The following is a 24666-nucleotide window of genomic DNA, read 5'->3' on the forward strand; positions in this document are numbered from 1 at the left end:
TAAAAATGTTCGGATTAGAGTTCTGATCATTAAGAGCCAAAGCAAGGTTGTCAAATTCATCCACGTTCTAACTGCACAGTGATTTAGTTAAACTGTGCTATATCCCTCTGATTTGAAAGTAGTAACACGAAACAACATTTAGCAGTCTATCTATTAATAGATGTTGGCTTTCAAATAGACCCGAGTTGATTTAAGTAGTTAAAAATGTATGGAAAGAAAAAAATAGCAATAATTGGATATACTTCTGTTTGCAAAGATTTGATTGATATTTGATGCAATCAGAAATTATATTTAGTGCACAGTATATTTTAAAGTTATCAACACACACTAACTACAGCACTTTTAAACCTCCTGTATTGTTAATAATGAATATTGTAAATAATAAGTCCAATAATGGAACCTTGTGGTGGTCCAAAAGACACTTTTATTTCTTTTGAAACAAAACCGTAATATTGAACATTTTGTGTTCTATTAGACAAATAGAACTGACAGAATTACAAAGAAGGGAACAATCCAGCGTTAGTTGGTTGAGAAATATCCAATTCGGTTTATTTTCATCCATCCGTTTTTGAACACTCCATATTCGTTTTTAAACCTCTCTTGCGGAAAGGCCATTTATTCCTTAATAAACGTGAGAGAGGGTCCAAATTATAGAAATACCACGGTGCAACCGTGTAATATGGTTTTATTCTCTCGTTACCACAACCAACGTTCTATGAGAACTGTTCAAACGAGAAACAATTCCAATTCCCCTAGTTTTATTCTGGAGTGCAGTTTAAATGGGGTGACGATATTAATCTAAAGTCACCGCGGGAAGTGTATTATGAAAATATTTATTCGATTTTATTAATAAAAGTGAGACCGAATGGCTCGATGTAAAAAAATATATTTAATTTAAAGGCGTCTAGAAGTGAAATGAATTAATAAGCGGGCCCGTTTTGTAAATTCTGAATAAGGTGGCTGTGTTGACAACAGGGTGGGAATTGTTGTTGTCGCAATTTCAGCCAGGACTTGTCATTTCAAGCTCTCTGTATTTAATATTAAATAGATTCAATTCTTGTCGTACAATTTGATAGTAAATTCCAGTAGGTTGGTTTACCATTTTTTAATATAATATTGTCCAAAAGATATGCGTAATATATTTAACACATATTTCGCCATATTTCGCAATCAATGGAATACCTATTTTTCCAGCATAGAGTAATTTCAACGCAACTGGGTATTTTAGATATTCGATGGCTACATTATTTAGTCTGTAATTGTTTTTCAGAGCAATTTTGTTCGGAAAACACTTCCGAGTTACTTTTTTAAATCTAAAATAAACTTATTACACATTTGAACACGTCGATAGCCACCTGGGACTACTTGTTTTATAGAAAGAATCTAGAAAGGGTAAGGGGATTAGGTAACTGTCATTATTTTAATATGTGATAATTTGAATTCAAACAAACAAAAATTGTTATACAACATAGTTCCTAAACTCAAATATCATTATTTAAATTAAAACAGAACTTGGATAATCGACACAACTAAGTATGAACACTATAAGACTATGACTTTTGTCAGGTCATTAACTCTTAGTTATTTTTAATTTAAATTACAACTTACCATATTTTTGTGTCATCATAGGGTTACAAATTTTTTATTGTCCTAAACATGTATCTTTCTAATTTTAGGAGTTACAGAAATCGCTAAATGGGCAAAAATGTGCAGAATTTTATGGCGATCACGGATCCGTTTTTAAAATTACAAAATTCCGGATAGTTCCGAAGATATTCGAAGAAAACCGATTTTATATTATTTCTTTTTTAGTCGTATTTCACTTGTTTTTCAAAATTTTTGAACAACAATGTGTAGTCTGATATTAAATGATGTGAAGAATCGATTTTTGCTGCTAGTATTGACGCATCTCTAAAAATGTGTGCCGACCGGTAGTTAAATTTTGTTTTTCTTATGGACGCCATATTGACTTTTTGCCTCATTAAAAGAAAGGGGAATTCTCTTTACAACGATGTATAATTTATGGAGTTTTCATAAATAAATAACCAAAATATTGAATATAATTATAATTTTACTACAAAAAATTAAGTAGCCATTTTCTCCATTAATTAATTAATTTAATATTTTTTATCTTTAATACTTTTTAACACGGCAACCTTTATATACATAACAATAACAAAAATACCGAACAAAAATTATGCAATAAATGGCATATTTAAATTTTATCACAAGTGTTGGAAGTGCATATTATACCATTACTACTACTTCGGCACTCATTCATAATTGCTCTGAGTAGCAGACTGAATCATATCAGAAGGTATTGAGTTTATTGCCATTGAAATATTTATTTTCAGTTCTCCTTCATTGCTAATTGGCCTTGTGTATAGCTGATCCTTAACATAACTATAAAAGAAAAAGTTTATGACCGTCAGTTCAGGACTTCTCTGCAACCAAGTAACTAGGCCACCATGTGATGGTATACACTTCAAATATTTGTGATAATATAAAAAATCAGTTATTGTTCTATCTGTTTTTTCGGCGCTTTCATTATTGTTATGTCAAAAGTAATAAAAATAAAAAGTATTAAATTAATTTATAGACAAAACTTAAATGTCTCATATGGCTATTTGATTTTTTTATTAAAATTATAATTATATTCAATATCTTGGTTATTTATGTATGAAAACCCCATAAATTAGACATCCTTATAGTTTTCTCATCGTTTTCTTCTAATAAGGCAAACATTTAATATGGCGTCCATAACAAAAACAAAAATTAACTACTGCACAGCACACATTTTTAGAAATACGTTAATATTGACAGCAAAAATCTATTCCTTACATCACTNATACGTCAATACTGACAGCAAAAATCGATTCCTAAAACAAGAAATAGCATAAAATCGGTTTTCTTCGAATATCTTCGGAACTATTGGGAATTTTCTAAATTTAAAAAAATTCATGATCGCCATAAAATTCTGCACATTTTGCCCATTTAACAATTTCTGTAACTCTTAAAATAAGAAAAATACCTGTATAGGACAATTAAAAAGTGGTAACCCTGTATATGCAAAGAGCAAATAATAAAAAATATATAAATTTTTCACATATTCCTCATAGCATGGATTCAAAATAATCACACATTGCACCTAGATTTAAACGTATTTATTCATTTCAATCATTTTCAGTTTCTGTGACATAGATAGCGTCAAAACGTCACGACATGTCTACAAATGTTCTTCTATTTGATAAAAAAAACTGAGGAAAATAAAATAAATGAATAACATATCAAGACTTCAGCTCTCAATAAACACAAAATGAAAAAATAACTGTTAAACGAGATACCTAATCAAAAACACAGAGCGCAATTATCGAAAAAAAAAACTTAGTTTTTATATTATTTGAGATATGGTGAAACAAACGACGTTTTATAACGAGTCGAGGATAAACAGATAAGGTTCTATAACTTTTAAGGAGGTCTTCCACCTCTATCGATTTTATTCATTAAAAAAACTGTACCTCTATTTATAGAGCTTGCGTACATTATTGTCATTACGGTTCCGAGGCCTGCGTTTGCCATATTCCCGGTATTGCTATTTGCCGATGAATTTAATAATATTACCGGCGATCACGCCAGAATCTATGACCCCCACGTAGCTGGTATTATAATTTACGAAATTACAGTGAACCGCAGAAACGTAGTAACAAATTTTATTATCTCGAATAACGGAACATTACGAAAGGGTAGCCTGAAAACGAATTTTGGTACTTCGNTAACATATCAAGATTTCAGCTCTACTGAACATGATGCATTTTTTTTGGATACAATAAACACAAAACAAAAAAATAACTGTTAAACGAGATACCTAATTAAAAACACAGAGCGCAATTATCGAAAAAATCTTTGTTTTTATATTATTTGAGATATGGTGAAACAAACGACGTTTTATAACGAGTCGAGGATAAACAGATAAGGTTCTATAACTTTTAAGGAGGTCTTCCACCTCTATCGATTTTATTCATTAAAAAAACTGTACCTCTATTTATAGAGCTTGCGTACATTATTGTCATTACGGTTCCGAGGCCTGCGTTTGCCATATTCCCGGTATTGCTATTTGCCGATGAATTTAATAATATTACCGGCGATCACGCCAGAATCTATGACCCCCACGTAGCTGGTATTATAATTTACGAAATTACAGTGAACCGCAGAAACGTAGTAACAAATTTTATTATCTCGAATAACGGAACATTACGAAAGGGTAGCCTAAAAACGAATTTTGGTACTTCGCGGGGTCGCGGCGAACCCTTTGCAAGGCAAAATTTACTCTGCTAATTAGCAGTAATTTTATTTCCCTGCTTGGGGGTAATATGAATTGAAAAAATGGGAGAAAAAAATAGTTTTGCTGGAATAAAGGTGCCTCCACGGCGCGTGACTCGGCAAGTGTGGCGTATGACTTGCCAAGCCATGAAATAAGGGAATAGTGGCTCGATTAGTTAAGGTGAGGCTTGGAATGTAATAATATTAATAATAATTTATCGTGCTATTAACAAAATTAATATAATAGCAATAAAAAAGTACACAAACGGTTGAGATTAGCCGAAACTACCTCCGCTTCAATATACAATTTTAAGTACTAAGAATAAACAAACAGACAGACAGAGAGTCACCTGCTATTTCGCAAAATTATTTTTAATTGACGTATTGAGGGAAACAACTATTACAATAATCATGCAGCACTTTATTATATCTCATCCGTCCTTTAAGACACTGTTTAAGACATTTATGGAATTTTCTGTGTTAAAATGATCTAAAGAATCACCCCCTTTATTATAGAAACATACTTAAGTACCACCCTGTACATTATATGTTGTTTGTTGCTCTGCCTAGGAATTCATTAATAGACATCGGAAACTTTGTGGCGACAATCAAATACATAAATAAACAGTAGGAACCTATATTATGCTATGCTAATACGCGTTGTAGCACCAGACATTGGCTAAATCTGTGGTCAAGCCGTGTGCCGCTCTATACTCACAATACACAATGATAATGACTTTCACAAAAAACACGAGCCATACATTCGACCAAGCAAAGCGTCAAACTCACTCAGATACGCACAAACGATAATGACATGCATGTCTCTCAGCAAAAAAACCAAGATTGTTCACCGGCACGCTAGGGTGCCGCTAAATACGGATCGAATAAATTGATCGATGCAAAGCTTCAGATCAGAAGCAGACATGTACAGGGTGTTCCATTTAACTTTCTCAACCCAATTATTTCAGTTGGTTTTGCAGATATAAAAATTTTGTTGAAATAAATGTAGTATTTTTTATGAAGTTTCTGTTTGTAGTAACAAAAAACAATCCAAATTTTTACATTTTTAGATGTAAAATTTTATTTTGAATAAAACTTATTTTTGACATTTAATCGCATAAATGAATATTGTCGAGGTATATTTCAATAACAACAATAATGCTAGTGCCGCCACCATTGTGAAAGATTACCGAAACAAGTATCTTGATAGGCACACCCCGTCAAGAAAAACTTTATTGAATACGGCGCGACAAAAAGCGGACTAGAAATATTAATAATAATAATCAAGAAATGAAGTTAAATATTCTTTTATATTTCCAAGAAAATCCTAAGTTCTGCATAACGGTCGCTGCTAGAGATTTTGGTATATCTATCATGCGTACAAAGAGTTCTTAAAAAGGATAATTTGAAACCCTTTAAAGTAATGCCCGTCCAAAAATTAACATTAAATGATAACAATCAAAGGATAACATTTTGTCAGGAAATGACGGATAAATATATCCAGCGATTTTCTAAAGTATTATTTAAATATTGAACTACCAGTCGACTTGCATGTGCAGGTACCCCTTAATCATGAACCACATATTTGCTCTTACGTCCAAATGTATTTAATGGTAAGATGAAAGGTCCTATTAGATTGTCTCCTAATATTCCACACCAAACATTTAACGAAAAATGATGCAGAAAATTTGATGTCTGTATGATATGTGGAATTTGTTCTGCCCAGTTATGAAAATGATGTGCATTAAAAATGCCATTTCTAGTAAAGCATGCCTCATCCGTAGCCAATGTTCTGGAAATAAAATGGGGGTTGCCGTCAGTTTTAGTTAAAAACCATCTACAAAAATTTAACCGAGGAACGAAATCTGCAGCTGACAATTCTTGAACCCTCTATAGATGATACGCATATAACAACTACTCTCATAGAGTCCTGTGGACAGTCCAGTGAGACACTCCGACTTCTCGAGCTATGCTTCGAGTACTACGCCTGGGGTCTCTTTCAACAATGTCTAAAATTTCCTCTTCCGCATTGACATCCACTTGTTGGTTTGGGCCATGAGTTTCAGGACGAGGAATCACACTACCAGTTTCAAGAAGACGTTGTGAAACTTGAACGAATGTTCTAGCAAAATTAATAACATATCATTATAATCACGTATGATAAACATTTAAAAAAAAAACAAGGAGAAACACCTCAAAAAAGGAAATAGTGGTACACAAAAAACCAACCAACCAGATACCAACTGAATTGTGTATTGGTGGACAGCTTAGTACCTTGTGTTATTATGATCGCCGGGCCATTGTCACATTGCTCGATATGAATTTTATAGAATTTTAAACTTATTACAATGCTAATTATTTTTTAAAATAAACAAAAAAAAAAAAAAAATAAAAAAAAGTTATAGTGGTTTGGTCTTCAAGTGAGGAGAAAAACTCGAAGCAGCATAGAAAACTTTATTCTACCAATTTCGCTGGTAACACGAGACACAACCGAGCAGGAACTAGGCTTTAAGACTTCTCATTCGTGCCTGGAAATGTTTTCGGTTTTATCCTTGTCCCCAGGTTACCGACTTTTATTTATTACCTTATCCTAATTAACACTTATCCGAGTCATTACCTACTCTGTTTGTGCTTATGTACCCTAATAAATAAGTAATTTATGTTAACAACCTATTTATCCTAATCTCATTTGCTAAATACATTTATTTGGGATAATCTCGGATAATTCAAAGTATAATTTATATGGCTCGTAAATTCCCAGAAAGCAAAATATATTTATTGGGGCAGGTACTAAATGTAATTGTAGCGTATTTTATGGTATTCTATGCACGCAGTTATGTCAATATTCCTTAATTAATCGAACTTTTGTACATTAAGTTGGAGATTTTGATCATTTTTTTCTAGGAAATTGTTGAGTTTAAGACCCATGTCATATAAGGTTTTTTGTTTATTTTAATAGAATAGTATCGTCTGCTAAAATTAAGGCAGTCAAACTTCTATCACCCTGTATATTCTTATAATTTAAAGAGTGCAGTTTTAGGAAGGCAACGGTTGTGTCACTTTCTGTTTGAATAAAATTACATGAAGGAGAGCCGGCCTGCAGCCAACCCTGTACCACATTGCAGCCGATCTCTATTCATTAAATATATGTGTGATTTATGTTTATGGCAATGGAAGAATTTAATTTTAGTGGAGGAGTCCATTGTGTAAATGAGAATCGGGTTCACTTTGGATTGATATTTCGATTTTCTAAACATTTTATGATTTTTACTACATAGTATTATATAGGTATTTCATATTCGAGAGCCGTTTTGATTTTGGGCAACAAAAGGATATTCAACCGTGCCATAAACCAAACACGGTATGTTTTATTGTTCGCCGGCGTGTACGACAAGATAGCGGAATGTCAAGCCGTCCTTTTGTTCGTTACAAATTTTTCCGACTGAAATATATGCTGTTATCCGGCACAATGCCCCCCTTTCGCGGCAGCCACCCACCGTATGTCATCTGCATATCAACGGGCTCATTATCGGGATATAATGGGGGCGTTTTGCAATAAAAAATGTGAAAAATATGCATATTCCCTGCCGGAAAGGGAGTCTACTCTGGAATTAAAAAAATATTTCTCTGCATTTTAAAATCGGCAATTCTGTTCGCGGTGGTTTGGAAATATTGTTACAAACTGCTAGAGATTATTTAAGTCAACTAGTTCCATGTATTTAGCAACTATTTGACTTGATTTGATGTCAAAAATTTTAAAAACTTTGCAACTTGAGTTAATTTTTTGCCATCACTACTTGACTATATTATTTAAATAAATCAGTATAACATTATTTTTTTTAAAATATGTACATTACATAGGTCAACATTTAGTCTGGAAAAAAAGACAGAGGGCCACAGAAAAACAGACAGATAGAAACATTTAGTGATTTAGTCAGACAAGAAGATGGAAAGGCAGGATGTCAGGTAGATGTATAGAGAGAAAATAAAGGTGGAAGATAAATACAGACTAACAAGCAAACGAACGGCGTGCAGGTAAAAAGACAGACAGATAAACAGACAAAAGTCGGCAGGTGAGCATTCGTAAAAAGTGTTTCCAACATTTTTCATCTCCTCTTCGTACTTTAACCTTCAAACGACCTTGAACATGAGGTGATAGAGGTCAAATGACATAGGATTGAGACTCAGCGGCCCAAAAACCTATATGAATTTTTTCAGATTTTTTTTCAACCACTTTTTCTTAGTTTGACTTTCAAATGACCATGAACTTGATATAATAGAACTTAACGGACCTCGGCATCGGAATCGGCGACTTTTTTTTCTAACTAAAACCTGTGATTATTATTAACTCTTGTATTATTCTTTACTTTATTTTCATATTAATTTTTTTAAATTCTATGAAATTAAGTCACTTATTGATATACGTCTAGGAATTCAAAATATATCTAGCTTCATAGATAAGACATATTTGTTGTTATGATGGGAAACTGAATAAAGTAAAATTTATATTTTTAAAAAAGAAATTTTTTGTATAAAGAGCAGATACTGGTTAAGTAACAACAATTTACATTAATCTAGCCATATTATCGACACATCAAAAATTTTTTCTAAAAGTATTGTGATTTTGAATTAATTAATTAATTAATTAATTAATTTATTTACAAGGAAGCTAATTGAAAAAGCAATCTCAAAGTGCAAAAATAGTTAAGATCCATCTATCGGGGCTGTACAGGGTGGTCCGTCTCACCATTGGCATCTGGGAAACCATAAGATATACAAGGTGACTTAAATTAGAATTAGCCTTTTCAGACACATTAAAATAAACCAAACAAATCAAAGATATCTGCTGCCGTTCCTGAAATGTTGTGAAAAAAAATTGAAAATAACGATTTTAGAAAATGCCGTCTAACGTCCCTATTTCACAACAGAAAGAGCTGAAATTTGGTACTGGGGGATAAGAAGATACGATGAATCCATTTTCGTAGAAAGAAAATTTCTACGCCACTAGTTTTAGTTATGCAATTGTTTTTTATGTTTGTTGATTTTGGTTTTACGTCAAGAACAACTAGATTTTATTAATTTTTTAAATACATAAATTATTGAATATCTCTTTTTATGGGTTATTCATCCAATAAAATAGTAGTGTTACATATTGACGTGTTCATAATTTTATCCTCTATCTCTTACTGACAAGATCCAATACGGCGCCCAAAAGAAAAAAAAAACAATTGAATGTTGGATACCTGAAACTAGTGGCCGTAGAAATTTTCTTACAGCGATAATCGTATCTTCTTATCACCCAGTACCAAATTTTATCTCTTTCTGTTGTGAAATCGGTATTTTCAGTTGTTTCACAATATTTCAGGAACGGCAGAAAATATCTTTAATCTGTTTGGTTTATTTTAAGGATCCGATATATCTTACGGTTTCCCAGATGCCATAAAAAACTGATCACCGTGTATTTACGTGTTAGACTTTGTCAAAGGTGATGTTAGACAACAGAAATAAAATATATTTCTTTGAAAGATTATTAAAATATGTATATAAAAGTTTAAAAAGACACGAGGGCATTTTTCTGAATCTACTTACAATGGCCAGCCATATTTTTATCAACATTAACATTTTCTACTCGTCTTGAATGGAATGATAATTTTTCAGAGCTTTTCCGTTATAAACATTCTCAATGCATTAAGTGACAATTCTGTGTCTCGATTAAGAAAGAAAAAACATATTTAGTGGTTGATGTGTTTGTGAAATCCTATTAGTTACAGTTACAAAAGTTGGTGAGATAAAATTCCAATACGACCCCTGCGTCACTTTCTTAAAATTAACCGCAGTCGACACCCTAGGTAGAAAGACATTGGCGGAAAATTTTAAGACACGCCTCTGCCGCAGTAAATTGTTATAATAGTTCCGATAACAGAACTTTATTGGCTCATTCTGTTCTTGGAATTCTATCTTAACATATAGTCCAGTTGGTAGAGGTTCGGCGTGTGTCAAACCTTGATAACCTGGAAATAACTACACAGGTCTACTTTAAATGATGAATACAATAACAGGCTAATTTGTTGACAAAGTATTTTATCGCGAAAAAAATTTTTTTAAGTAGTTTTCTTTAAATAACTCAGCGGGATGACTTTGTACGAAAAAATGCTTAGGACATGATTTTGTTCGTAATAAAAATAGCTACAAAATGGCGGTGGTCCGATTACGAAATTTGCAATAACAAAGCCGTGAGATTGAAAAAACGGTATAAAACGCCAATTTTTTTAAGTTGCTGTAAAAATGTCAATTATAAACAAAAAGTGATAAAACTTTCGAAAACTATAGTTCAATATATATACAATAATGACGCTAAAGCCGAAAATCAGGAGAGCAAAACTTTTTGTTCTATAAGGTGTTATACATTCATCGGCATCTGAAACTCGAAACTTTGCCAAATTTGTTCGAAGCTTTGCTGACACTTGAAATTTGGTACACACATAGTGTAAATATGCAGAAACCAAAAGCAATTTGCAAAATTCAAGTATCTTCATTTTTGCAGTTTTGGTAAGGTTTTATACGTCACCCTAGTTTTATACGTCACCGTTTTTTTAATTTTTGGACGTATATTTATGTATATTTATAAAATATTCCATTACGGTAGATTAGCCAGCATAATTACCTACAATTTAAAAAAATATATATTTTCATCGTTTAGATCCTAAGCTACTTAACAATTTGCACCTGTTAGCCGTAGTCGTACATTATTTAACATATTAACATAAAACAAAATCGTACGTGTGGGGTAACCTTTAACTTTTCATTTTCGTTTTCATTTTGTATACTATTAGAAATATGCAACAGTAAATTTAAACAATTGTTTACTTAAAGTTAAAGGTTTACCCCACACGTACGATTTTGTTACCACTTACAAAAATATGAAATGGGACACTGAAAAGTTAAAATTTCTTTTAAAATATATGTGAAATATTGTGTGCAATATTCTGTGAAACATGAAGATGATAATCCCGACAGAAATGCAATAGATGAGAATATGAAACAGCTTGTGAAAGAAATGTTGAAGAGGTTCGTAAGAAAATTAATATCAACAAAAGTGTGATGATTCTTGATAAAAAGTAATCCTTCAAACTTCTCAACGATATTTTGGTCGATTTTTGTATGCTTCTCTATTTTCTACAAAAGTTACAGATGCATCTAGATTGTAGACGATTTCATCTGCTAATTAACTTACTCGTACCATTATTTTCCAAGTTTTTTGAATAATTCATCTTCAATTTCAGTTGTTATTAAAGGTTATTATTAAGTACATGCACCATTACTTTTTTATGGAGAGACATAGTTCAAAAATCAAGTCAAGTGCATCCTGGCAAATTTCTGTTACAGAGAAAAGTTTCTTTTTAAATCTGTGGGACCTGTTCTATTATATCACACCACATCACGTGGTGCTACCTATGTGACATTTCCTGTTTATTCCAGGTCTGCTTTGAACGTGAATACGCTACACACCTAAAGTTTGGACTATATTATAAAGGAAGCAATTTAATCAAAATATCGCCCTGCACATCCGATGCAGGTCACCAAACAATATTGTTAAAGCTGCTAAGTTTCGAGAGAGTCAATACCAGGTAAATCGAATCGCAATTAAATTAGAAACCGCAACGAGGTCATTGTTAGAGCACATACGCGTAACAAACAAGTACAGCGTGACATAATATTCCGCACAGCCTGCTGAGAAACCAGATATTGCAATTCGGAACAGTTATTGGTCTAATTATTTCTGTGTACATAATGCGGATGCGATACAAAATCAGATAAATTTAATGCGGTGCAAATTGCATAATACTGATATATTTGTGTCCATCCAAACTGGATGGCATTGCTGGAGTTTCGGCCTGGTATGCATCAGATTTTGATCAATGTTGAATAGTTTTATCCACAGATAGATTTTATATTGACATAAGTTTAAAGCGTCCCTAGTGACCAGAGGTCAGGTTATGAACAATCCTCTAACTATTAATTTCGGGGAAACATCACAAGTGGAGAGATTGCTACAGAATCTTTATTAATGATACTAATCTCAAATAATTCTGAAGGCTGCTGCTCCGCTCATAGCTTTTCACTTAATTATTTAGAGATAAAATCGGATTGTATATCGACTACGTTCATAATGTCTTGAAACCCTGCAAAATGAATTGATTCTATTATTCTGTAAATAATGAGAAGCTGAAATAAATGAGCGATAAGATTTGGGGTATTGTAAAATCTGCTTTAATTAACTAAAATAAACTTCACCTTTACAGTCGCTGCAAAGGTATTTGGATTTTAATCTGTTACGTTTCATTATGTACTTTGCCACCCTGCCTACTTCGAAAGAAGAAAAATGAGTGCTTGATTTAAGGAGAAACGTTATATTTATAATAAATAATACCATCCATCACCGAACGGATTTCTGAATAGAACATTATTAAAGTAGACGTCAAACAGCTGGAACATCAACTTGGAATTTAAGTAAAGCCAGCTTTACGTGACAGTAACATCTGAGAAATGAATGAAAAATACTGGTGAGTAAATAAATACATGCACTCAAAGCATTATTTAAGAAAATTAGAGGATACGGTGCATCCTCCCCCTTTTATCTTTGGTTAAATCGAGCACTGGAGACAGATTGACGTAATACTATCAAACCGGATAAATTCGCTGGAATTGGATTTTCCAGTATCCGAGCAAGCCGTGAAAACTACTATTTGCACTTCCAGTTACTCCGGGCTAACCGGAGTGTCTCAAATGGTGCGGTAATTATGTAATGACGGCGAACAGGTTTTGTGACGGAATGGAATGGAAGTGTTTTGTTTCGGGATAAATGGAATTAGCAGTAAAAGACGTAAAAATTTAATTCGGACGCCACTGCCGTGCAGTTGGCCTTATAAACTTCGTTGCACCGAAAAAAGGAATGACCTTAATGAAAAGTTTCAAACTGTTTTAGTAAATTCATAAATACAAAATGTGGCAGTCATAAAAAAGCAGGAGTAATATTTTTTCTAAACTGATGCCCTACGTCTTGTCGTAATAAGTCATCTTCATTGGTCCGTCTTGTGATAGTAGTTGCTACTGGAACTTCAATCCCGAGGAATTGTCTTTTTCGCATTGATTTTGTTTTTGAACCACTTTTTACTTTATGCTGACACTTTTTTGTTTCTTTTCATTGTTTTTATTTTTTGGTTAATGAGCACTTTTGTATCGGTTGTAGGGCTTCAGTGAAGCCTGGTTGATTTGAACGCTAAATATAGGAGCTAAGTCTGAGCTTGTTCCTGAACTACCAATTCTCGGAGTAGATCTTCGCTTTTGCTTTTTGTTTTTAGTTTCTTTGAGTTTCGACGATTTCTAGTGTTGTTTTGACTTATTGTCAAATTTGACTTAGAATAGATACCTATGGATTTACATAATTCACATCGTCTTTTGGTCGCGGGTCGATTTTCGTGGACTTCTTTTTACTAGAAAATTCAAAACATCGAAAGAAATATAGCAAAGGAGCAGGAAGATAGTGTTTAATGTATTAAAATAACGAGCGTTCAAATAAAAAAGTTGGTTCTGAAAATTTGGACGTAGGGCGTAGCGTATATAGCAAATGAACTTAAACGTCATCTGTCAAAGCGCTGTATCGCCGCTAGCAATTTGAATATTTTCGTTTTAAAAAGCGTTTAAAATGGTGTTTTCTCAAGAACAAAAAGTGTTTATCATAGAGTCCTAGTTTAGAAATGGACGCAAGATTGATGGAATATGGAAGTATTCTATTGAGGAATATTTCATAGAATTTCAAAATCAATTTCCCGGCGTTGTTGAGTACAAAATTTTTCAAAGTGCAGTTCAGCGTTGTGTTAATGTTTTTCGTGAAACGGGCAGTGTAACAAGAAAAGAAGGAAGCGGCCGACCTAAAAAGCGGACTGAAGAATTAAAAGAAAATGTCCAACAAATAATGGAAAATGCGCCAAGAACTTCTGTACGTGTTTTATCACAAATGGTGGGAGTATCAGTCGGTACCTGCCACACAGTGTTAAAAAAAGATTTGCGTTTGTTCTCCTATCGTTTAACTTGTCAGCAAGAACTTCATGAAGTTGATTTTCCGCGACGGGCTGTATTTTGTGAATGGTTTTTAAACAACTACGGTGAACTTCATAATATCACCTTTTTTTCTGATGAAGCCTGGTTTCATTTAAGTGGTTACGTAAACTCACAGAATATGAGAATGTGGTCTTCTGAAAAACCAGATAACTTTTTTGTCGAGGGCCCTCTACACGCTCAAAAAATTGGAGTTTGGTGTGCTCTCAATCGAAGGAGGATTTATGGACCTATTTTTTTTAATGGTACTCTTACTGCGCAAAGGTATAGAGAAGAAATTATCGCTCCTTTTGTTAACCAGCTGGAAGAAAACGAAATTACAAACTTTTACTTTCAACAAGATGGCGCAAGGGCACATACGGCAGGCGAGACGATGAATATGTTGAGGGAAGTTTTCCAAAATCGACTAATAAGTCTCAATGCTGAACATGAATTTCCACCGAGGTCATGTGATATTACGCCGTGTGATTTCTTTTTGTGGCCTTACCTTAAAAACACTATTTTTGAACTGCCTATTCCTGATTTAAACCATCTGCAGGCTCGACTTATAGACAAGATTCGTGAAATTAACAATACCCCGAGCATCTTAGAAAATGTCTTTAATTCTTTGAGGAACAGGTGTGAAAAGTGCTTGGAACAAGGAGGGGGACACTTTCAGCAGCTGCTTTAATTTATTGTTATAACAAGGAGGGGGACACTTTCCGCAGCTCCTTTAATTGTTTGTTATTGTTATCACGATTATTGTTTAAAATATAGTTATATAGTCATTAACGTTATTGAAACTGACAGCTGCTATACAGCTTGTTGAGAAATGAGGTTAAGTTGGTCGCTATAAGCTACTCCCTACGTCCAATGTGTCAGAGCCAACTTCGACCACGTTTTTATTTGAACGCTCGTTATATGAGGTAAAAATAAATCAAAAAAAGTTATATATTCTAGAAAAATGTAAGGGAATACAGGCGAGCGATACCAAATGATTGAAAATGCAGGAATCATCTTATTTTAGAGAAAATATTTAAATCCACAAATCAAGAAAAAATAAATAAATTGATGTCTTCTGTTATTTATTTAAAACAATACATTTTGCTTCTCACACCTTTATTACCGTAAAACAATTATACCGCCCCATTGTGCTTAAGGTGGCCATATCCCTGGCCGAGAAATGGTGTTTCTGGCATTTTTAGCTACTGAAATCTTGAAAAGTAAAACGTGTAGAACAAAAGTAAGCACAAAAATAAAATCCTTGATGTTTTGTTTACTCATTGTTACCATTTAAATTTACCCAAATAAAATAATAACTAAAAAAAAGCGTTTGTAAAACATGCGTTTGCTGTTATCCTAACCCCACATTTTAAGAATTATTTTCACGTACTTATAAATAAAAGTAAACAATTTTATATGTAGGACTAAGCAAGTAAATGTTATAAGAATATTTACATGTGGAGTTATATATAAAAAAGTTAGTATTTTCGTAGATTTCAGTACCTAAAACCTTGATGGTTTGATCGTTTTTTGCACCTGTTTATTCGTTTTACTGCGGCGTCTTTGAAAATACTCAGGTGGCATGACATAACATTCCTATTATTTGATAAGCTTTAGATTATTCAGTTATTAAATGTTTGAAATTATTTGTCTTTGTGGAAAACACTATTTAAAGAATATGGGGCCCTTAAGTGTAACAAAACAGGTGTATTTTATAAGAAACAGTTTTAAATTTTTAGTGTAAACGTCCATGTCAGTGGAGCGAACGTGTCCGTGACCTACTTGATTAATGCTTTCGAGCTTTTTGTGTCGGTTTACATTAATATTAAAATGTTAACTGTTTTATGTATTCGCGTGCCTCGCCGGGTAAAAAATTGCTAATTCCCGTCACAACAGAAAAGAAGCGTGTCAGTTTCATGCGGGAGATTTTTCTCTATAAAAATATTTTGCACACATTGGATTATTGTAACGACAAAATTCAAAATAGGGCATTAATAAACTACTTTTGGTCTTAATCTTCGGTTCACCAGCTTCGAAAATCAATAATTTCCAATTTTCAACTATATGTCAATTAAGATTATCCTCATTTCCATTCTCCCTATATACAGCACGTCATGTTACCTTACTATAGCTGTCGGGGAATACGCATGGAAAATTTTCGTCATTTTTTAATAACGATCGACAGCTGAATATTGCATAGCGATGCGGGAGACTCGATATACCGACCGGAACTTGTCGCGGAACAAATGTTTTGTCAATAAGATATCATATATGCTGAGGGGGAAGCTGTTAACATGATATTCAATATGTGGAAAATTTGACGCGTGCTTTAAAAAAGTATCGCAGTGACTTTAAAGTTGCTTATCCATGTTTCTTTATAACAAAACAAAATATTCAGGAGAATAACTGACTTGACAATCTGTACGTTGTTCTTTGTCCGCTTACGACATAAGATAATAATTGTATTTTGAGGACCTCATGCGTAACAAGTAATATTCAGGGGCACTGCTGTCTATTGTTCAGGGATTAAAACTTGTGATACTTGTGCTAGGTAGTTAAAATATATTCAAAAAAATTTGTATATCTCCGTTGCTTATCCAAAAAAAAAATTTGAATGTACAGGGGACTTTTACAAATACAATTTTGTAAAAAAAAATCAAAAAGGGCAGTTCCAAAATGATTTAAAAATACACTACAGTTTCTACGGCACTGAAAACTGATCCACTGTCAAACCTGACATTATGCAAGGCAAAGCATGCTGTCAGCAACTAGTAAGTACAGCGGCAAATTCTAATAGAAAATGAATGAACAAATAATTGATAGAATTTCTTTCCCAAAAAAATAAAATTTTATGACACCTATATATTAGCAAATTCAACTGCTTTTGCCGCTATTGTTATTCCTAATTATTGTTGTTACAACAACTTGTCGTCGTACCTCATCTCCCGTTGCTTCACTTACCATTAGGTTGCGGCTCTCAGGGTTTCTGGACATATTATATGCTTCTCGCGCTGTCGCGCTGGACTCCGCTCGAGATGTAGCTAACCTGGTAAAACTGCGCTTAGGCATGGCTAGGTGAGAGGACGCGATCTAATTTCGTAACAACTTGTCTTTCCCTTAGATAGGATGCATGAGAGGTTTGACTCTAACAAAGGGAATTCGGATTAGAATGATATGAGATATAGGATCGGTATTGGAAAGATAGGTGAAAAGTGACTTTAAGCGCCAATACGTCCCGCTATCTCTGATATTTGAGCTTAGGCGGCTATGAGAGCCGTTGATTAGGTAGTTTGTATATATAATTCTTATAATTATATATATCTAGAGGTAAACACTACGCTCATATAGTTCTGATAACTATAGGGGCGGTTTGATGCACTTCACTAGAGCTTATATCTAACACTTTATGATAGGGCTGGCTAATGGCCCGTGATTTGGGTCTGCCGCGGGTCAGAAATAAATGCCCGGGCGACGTTTTACCTTTCTTTTATAGATAAGAGGTAGGTTAGGTTATATATATATATTTATTAACATAAATCTGACTCTAACAATAGGTTAAATGTGTGCGAAAGGCTGTAATAATGACTGTAGAGGCTTTAATGTCGCAAATTAGAATTTGGAGCGTCCCACACAGAGACTGGCCGGATACGTCGATCCGGTTAAATAACTGCAAATGCCTGCAGTTGACGGTCCATCTCGGTAGGTGATTCGCGGCCTTGATCCGCGGTTGATTCCCGGGTTTTTTCTACGAATTTTCTCCCTCTTCTTGACCGGTGCTTCCCTGCAAGGCCGGGGACCATTGGAAAGTGGGTCGAATTCTTGACTCCCTGGAAGGTGGCTGCTGGCGCGTTGTCGGCTTCGCATCGGTCGTCCTCGATGTGGTCTAACTCGTCTCCATCACCAGGGGGCGCATTTTTGACGATTTGCGGCTTCTCGCAGGTGGATTGGAAACATCGGTGATTTTTGTAATTCGGCTGGCTTGGCTCAACTGCGGCTCTGCGATGTTGGAAATCTGAAACATAGTCGGTTTTGTTTGTTTCCCTTGGATACTGCTTCATCTTGGTTCGAGGCGGCTGGATGGTAACCGGATTCGAAACCTTGTCGATTTTTTCTCTCTTCGCTCTGGTAGTGATATCGGCTTTGCGAATGGAAGCTTTGTGCAAATTATAGCTTAGGATTTGGTTTGTGTTACTGGTCATCGGACTTAGGACGTTGTCCGGGATTCTTAGATTCGGAATGGAAACTTGGGTGAAAATTTTACTTTTGCTCTCAAGGGAGGCTTTGACTTCCGTATTGGAAACTTTATGCAAATCCTGTCTCTTGCTTTGATTTTGGATCATAGGAACGTAGGTGAGGTTGCTACTGGCAGACTTAGCCTCCAGATTGGAAACATAGGTGAAATTCTTTCTCTTCTGACAGCGGCTTCGGCTTCAGGATTAGAAACATTAGGAAAGTTAATGCTTTGCCTTCGATTTCTTATGTTGGAAATCGGGCTTGGAGCTCTGTGCTGGATTTTGAGGTTTGGATTGGAAACATAGGTGAAATTTTTACTTTCTCCTCTGACAGCGACTTCGGCTTCGGAGTTAGAAACATTATGCAAGTTAATGCTCTGCCTTCGATTTCTTACGCTGGAAATCGGGCTTGGAGCTCGGTGCTGGATTTTGAGGTTTGGATTGGAAACATAGGTGAAATTTTTACTTTCTCCCTTGACAGCGACTTCGGGCTCGGGATTAGAAACATCGTGGAATATGTTTGTTAAGGCTTCATGTTCTGCGTAGAGAGCTTGCACTGGAGCGCTATTCCGGGCGTTGGAACTTGGATTCGAAAGATAGTCGAAATCTGAAGTTCGCTCGCTCACATTATACGACAAACTGTTCAAAATTTTGCCCACCATCGTGTAAACACATTTGGGCCTCTCTTACTCGGTTTCTACGAACTAACATATAGCCTCTTCTAGTCCGCACGGGCTATAGAAGTTTAGTTTGCCTCGGCTGGCCGTGGGTTGCGAGTTAGATGGACACCGAATAGGCTTGGTATCAGGTTGTCGTAAAGATGGGAAATAAATTAAGTTAATAGAGACCAAAAAAAATATAAGTTTATTTAATAGGCGCCACTAGGGATTCTTCTAGGTGGACCGCTCTGCTTCATTCACTCTCCCCTAGTAGAGTGATTCGACCATTTGTACACATTGTTGAAAAATATAAAAAAACTTACAGTGGTTCAAGAGTCTCAGGTTCAAGATTTATGTGCCAGAATAAAGTTACAGCTCCCAGTCCAAAATCGGATGCTGGATTCTTCCTGTACCAATTACAAAGTTACTTCTATACTCCTTATTTGTTAATAAATAAATAACTAGATATCTTGCTAAATAACCTGCTAGCTACTTGCTTAATGACTTGCTTACTAGTTGCTTACTTGCACAGTAACTTGCTTACTAACTTGCTTACTTGCAAAGCTACAATTTTTAAAAGAACAGTCCTAATTAGTATATAAAATTTTAACACGTGGTAATATAATCTTTCTAAAATTCCTTACAAAATGCTTAAAATTTGAATACAACTAAATTAATATAAATGCATACCTTTTGCATGATGTTGGTGGCACAATTTTATCAGATAATTATGGAAAAATATGCTCTATACGTATAGCGTGGAATCTTGGCAGACAAAGGTTCGAGTTAAAATGTCGGAGAACTTCCTCCCTCTAATTTTATATGGTAACTGTATATCACTAATACCAGTTTTCATTTCCGCTCTGGCCTCGATTTATATTTAAAATTCCGCGGTAAACGCATATAGGCAACTGTGTTTACAAGTCAATGATATGTTAATAGTATATCCTAATTCCTACTTCTATGAATTAATATTTGACAACTTGTCTTAACCTAAAATTTTAACTAGCAATTGAACTCTACTAAATATTACAAAAGGTGTTTATACCCACGGTTATCTAATAGGACGTGTTCTGGACTGGTGCATTCAGAGTAAAACCTACTTAAGTGATATACAAAATATCGACATGAAGTTTTATCAACAGGTTGGTTATACAACAAATATTTCATATCTAACCATTCTCCTAACTACATATGTGGTATTAATATCATCTGAACCACCTCTGTGATCTGAACTTAACTTTTAGATTGGTGCAAGCATATAAGTAGACATGAAATTAAACAAAATGATGTAACAAACAAGTGTGTATGTTATAAAATGTTGTCTTTCTTCACTATAAAACAAATGCTTCACCATAACATAAACGTTGTCTTGCTTTACTATTAAAGCGATATCCATTAACTCCTGAGTTGCTATTCACATAAACCATTTTCGACACTTAAAAAAACTAATGTAAACACTATCGCAAAAACGTAAATACTAACATCGGATTTCAGCATCCGTACAACGCGCTAGGACTACAGTCGTCCAGCGATGTAAAAGTCGAAAATACTACATCAATAATTATTTTATCTGCAATTATAAGAATTTTACAAAAATTATTGTTACGATATTGACTTCATTTTTCATTAAGCATATATTGCGCAATATTATTTGGATAAATTGTGAATCACCCTGTATAATTAAAGTAAATATGAGAATTTCGGTACAGAATCGAAAGGGATATCACTTAGTATTACTAAATTTCACGGTTAGCTATGATGCAAACATATTTTTTCTAAATAAATTGGAAGCGTAGATCTAAAAAGATAGATAATTTTGTTTTGCTTTCCATTGGTGTATATGTCTCGGTTATTTCCTCAAAAATGAGAAATAAAAAATATTTTATTCAGGACATGAAAACAAGTTTGCACAATTTGGCGATTAAATATGGCGATTAAAATAATTTGTCTCGAGAATGTGCTCCATCTTCAATAGTTTTTGAGGTACCTAGAACCCATCGAATTTTACTCTCTCTGTAAAACATTCTTTTGTACTCTGGAAAGATATCCATATCCTGTATAATATTTATAGTTTTTTGTACGATCGATAATTCATCGCATTAACCGATTTCGTCGTGAGAGATAGTTTAATGGGTTTTCTCAGTTTCCTTGTCGTTAAGTAATAAATACTTCCCGACTGTGAAATATATTTTTGTTTTGGCAACTTTTCCATAAAGTTAATGAAAAATTTATAAGCCCAAATAAAAATTAGGTATATTTATAAAAACGAAAACAGCAGTGTGTATATTCTAGATTACCTTAAATCTCTCTTTGATGTAAAAGATATTTTAATAACATTGAATGTAAATACTGTCGCTAAAAATACACGCTGTAAATGTATCACTTTTACCTTTAAAATGGCATATTACTTGCTCTCCTTCATTTATAGAATATCTACTTTGCTGCCTGTGCAGAAAATTTAAAAAATGAATGAAACAAACTCTTGCGCCAAAAGTCAAAGGTTATTTCTTATGAAAATAGTTTTACGTAACCAAAAATTACGCACTGAAAGAAGCAGAGAAATACACAAAAATACACTTGCGCACTTCAAAAAATTATTGTTGTTTCCAAAATCAATCTATTTTCCTCTTCTGAGCTAATAACAACTTTTCGTTTTTAATTATTTTTGACAGCAAGGAAAACGAAAATTATGCCACAAATAAATAACGAACCTTGGTAGTGTTTCTAAGATTCGTTTTGTTTAAGGTCTGTCACAGATATGCGGAAAGTAAGGTGCAGGGCCGCCTGTCGCCGTCGCGGTGACAGAATTGACGAGGAATCATGCACTCTGCTGTTAGATTTGTTGCAGCTCTGTGGTAATACTGGAAAAGAAACGATTCCAGTACTGTAAAATGCATAATATCTCTTTTCCTATATTAAGAATATACCAGAGGAAACGCTTCTTATCTTATTTGTGCAAGTATTTTCTTTTAAGGAATAACGTATAACTAGGTACATTCTATTACAGATTTGAAATTCGTAGACAAATTTGCAATTTTTTATGATTTCTTGTACCATAGTAACGTTTTTGAAAATATCAGAAGTTGTACCTTTTTTCTAAGTAATTATGAAGATTTTTCGTTAGTAATACCTTTGCGATATCTATAGCATCTATCATAAATAAGAATTGGGTATGGTATGTATTATGTTAAAAAAGTTTTTGTGTTGTAAATATTTTACATAGCAATAAAGTTATGCAAAATAATTTGATGTTCTCCCATATAAAAGTTATGTTTCTTACAAAACTGAAGGACAAACTAAAGCAATTTGAAATCTTCCTCAAAGCGATTTATTTTTTAAAGAAAAGTATTTTTTGACGTAGATGAATTCAATCAATTTTATTTAGATTTTTGGTATTACTGCCAATTCTATTAATCTTTCTTTCTTTTCAGGTAAGTCAGATGTTTCCTGGGTATCTAGTACAGGTAAATATCTTTCTTTCAGTATTTACAAAAAAAAAATATTATTTCTTTGTAAAAGCTCTTAATAACTATGTAGATAACTTTTTATGTTTATCAGATGGTATAAATATTTTCATCTTTTAATGTTAAATCTAGATATCAAAAATTTATTTATTGTATGTTAAACGTTTTAAATCCTTCGTACATGTAACAAAATGACACCAATATCCAAGAAAAAAGGACATATCTAATCAACTTCTGGTTGAGCGATATTTTAGAGCAGATAAATAGAACCAATTTTTACCGTTCCTATTTCAGCACGTGATCACTTAGATCCAACGAAGTTCCACACGACTGTAAAATTTTCTCGGTTTTAAGAGAAAACCGATTTTATTCTCTGTTTTATGATAAAATAAAAGGAACAGTTTTCTTGGATGTTATTGCTTACCAGGTTTATGTCTCGGCTGCAATTCAAAGTCATGGATTAAGTTATTGTAACTAAGCAATTTAAGCATAATAGTGGTTTGAGAATGGCAGCACTCTCATATATTATAATTCTATAACTGAAAAATTGTTAACCATTTTATACGCCTAACTGTACGAGGTCTGTTCAGGAAATAACAGAACTCTATTTTTTTAAACTTTATTATTAATTTTATACATTATTGAACCTTGTCTCCTTCAAAGTACTCTGCTCCCCTATTCACACACTTTTCTCAGCGGTGTTTCAATTTCGCGAAGCAATCCTGGATAGCTTCATTTGAAATGACCTTTAAAGTCTGTGACGAATTTGCTTTGATGTCATCAATAGCCTGAAAATGGCATCCAATAAGAAAACATCACAAGGATTCAAGTCTGGTGAGTAAGGAGGGTGAGGGAGGTCAGTAATCTGATTTTTGGCAGCTGATGAATTGATAAAGTTGAGTGTACGGGAGCATTATGTATGAGCATGAGTAGTCTCGACACAACTCTGGTCTTTTTTTGTGGATTTTTTCACCCAACCGTTGTAAAACGACTTGATAGGTTCACTGTTTCACCTTGAGGCAAGAATTCAAAATGCACAATTACATTAATGTTGAAAAAAAAAACAGTGAGCATCACTTTGACATTGTATAGAGACTGACGTGCTTCCTTGGGGCATGGAGATTCTTTGCCAATCCATTGTGATGATTGAACTTTTGTCTCAATGTCGTAGCCATAAACCTAGCCTTTGTCTCCCGTTATGATCCTTTGAATGGGTGTTTCATAGTCATTGGATTATTCAAGAAGTTGCCAACAAACGTCCACACGATTTTCTATCTGCTGTTCGTATACCAAACGAGGAACAATTTTGCTGTAACTCGATGCGTGTTCAATTTTTTAGTCAAATTGTCATGGCATGGCCCAATTGAGATGCTAATTTTGCAATTTCTTTGACAGTCCATTCGCGATTTGCACGCACCAGATCTTTGACTGAACTTAGTTGAAGTCAAAGGCCTTCCTGGTCGAGAATCATCTTCGATTGACTGATGACCACTTTTACGTCGTGAAAAGTAATCGTACCCCAGAACATCATCTCCATAAACTTGTTTCAAACGTTGAAAAGTTTACATGAAGATTTTCCACAGTTTCACGCAAAATTTTACGTTGTATCGTTGTTCCAGAAAATCACACATTTCAAAAATCGTCACTAACACTTAAACATGTTGCACTCAAATAACAATATCACGAAAACTAAACGAAATCTCAGCAATACAAGAACATGTCGCTTCAAAGGAGATTATCCGCAACGCAATGCTGCCAACCACATATCACTAAATATCTCCATTACCGCGTAATTAAAAAAGTTCTGTTATTTTCTGACCATACCTCGTGTATACTTTTTATTCTTTCTACCTTGTGTCGTCGCAGAACTTTGACTGACTAAATGGC

Source organism: Anoplophora glabripennis, unplaced genomic scaffold (genome assembly GCF_000390285.2).
Source record: "Anoplophora glabripennis isolate ALB-LARVAE unplaced genomic scaffold, Agla_2.0 scaffold359, whole genome shotgun sequence".
Lineage (NCBI taxonomy): Eukaryota > Metazoa > Arthropoda > Insecta > Coleoptera > Cerambycidae > Anoplophora > Anoplophora glabripennis.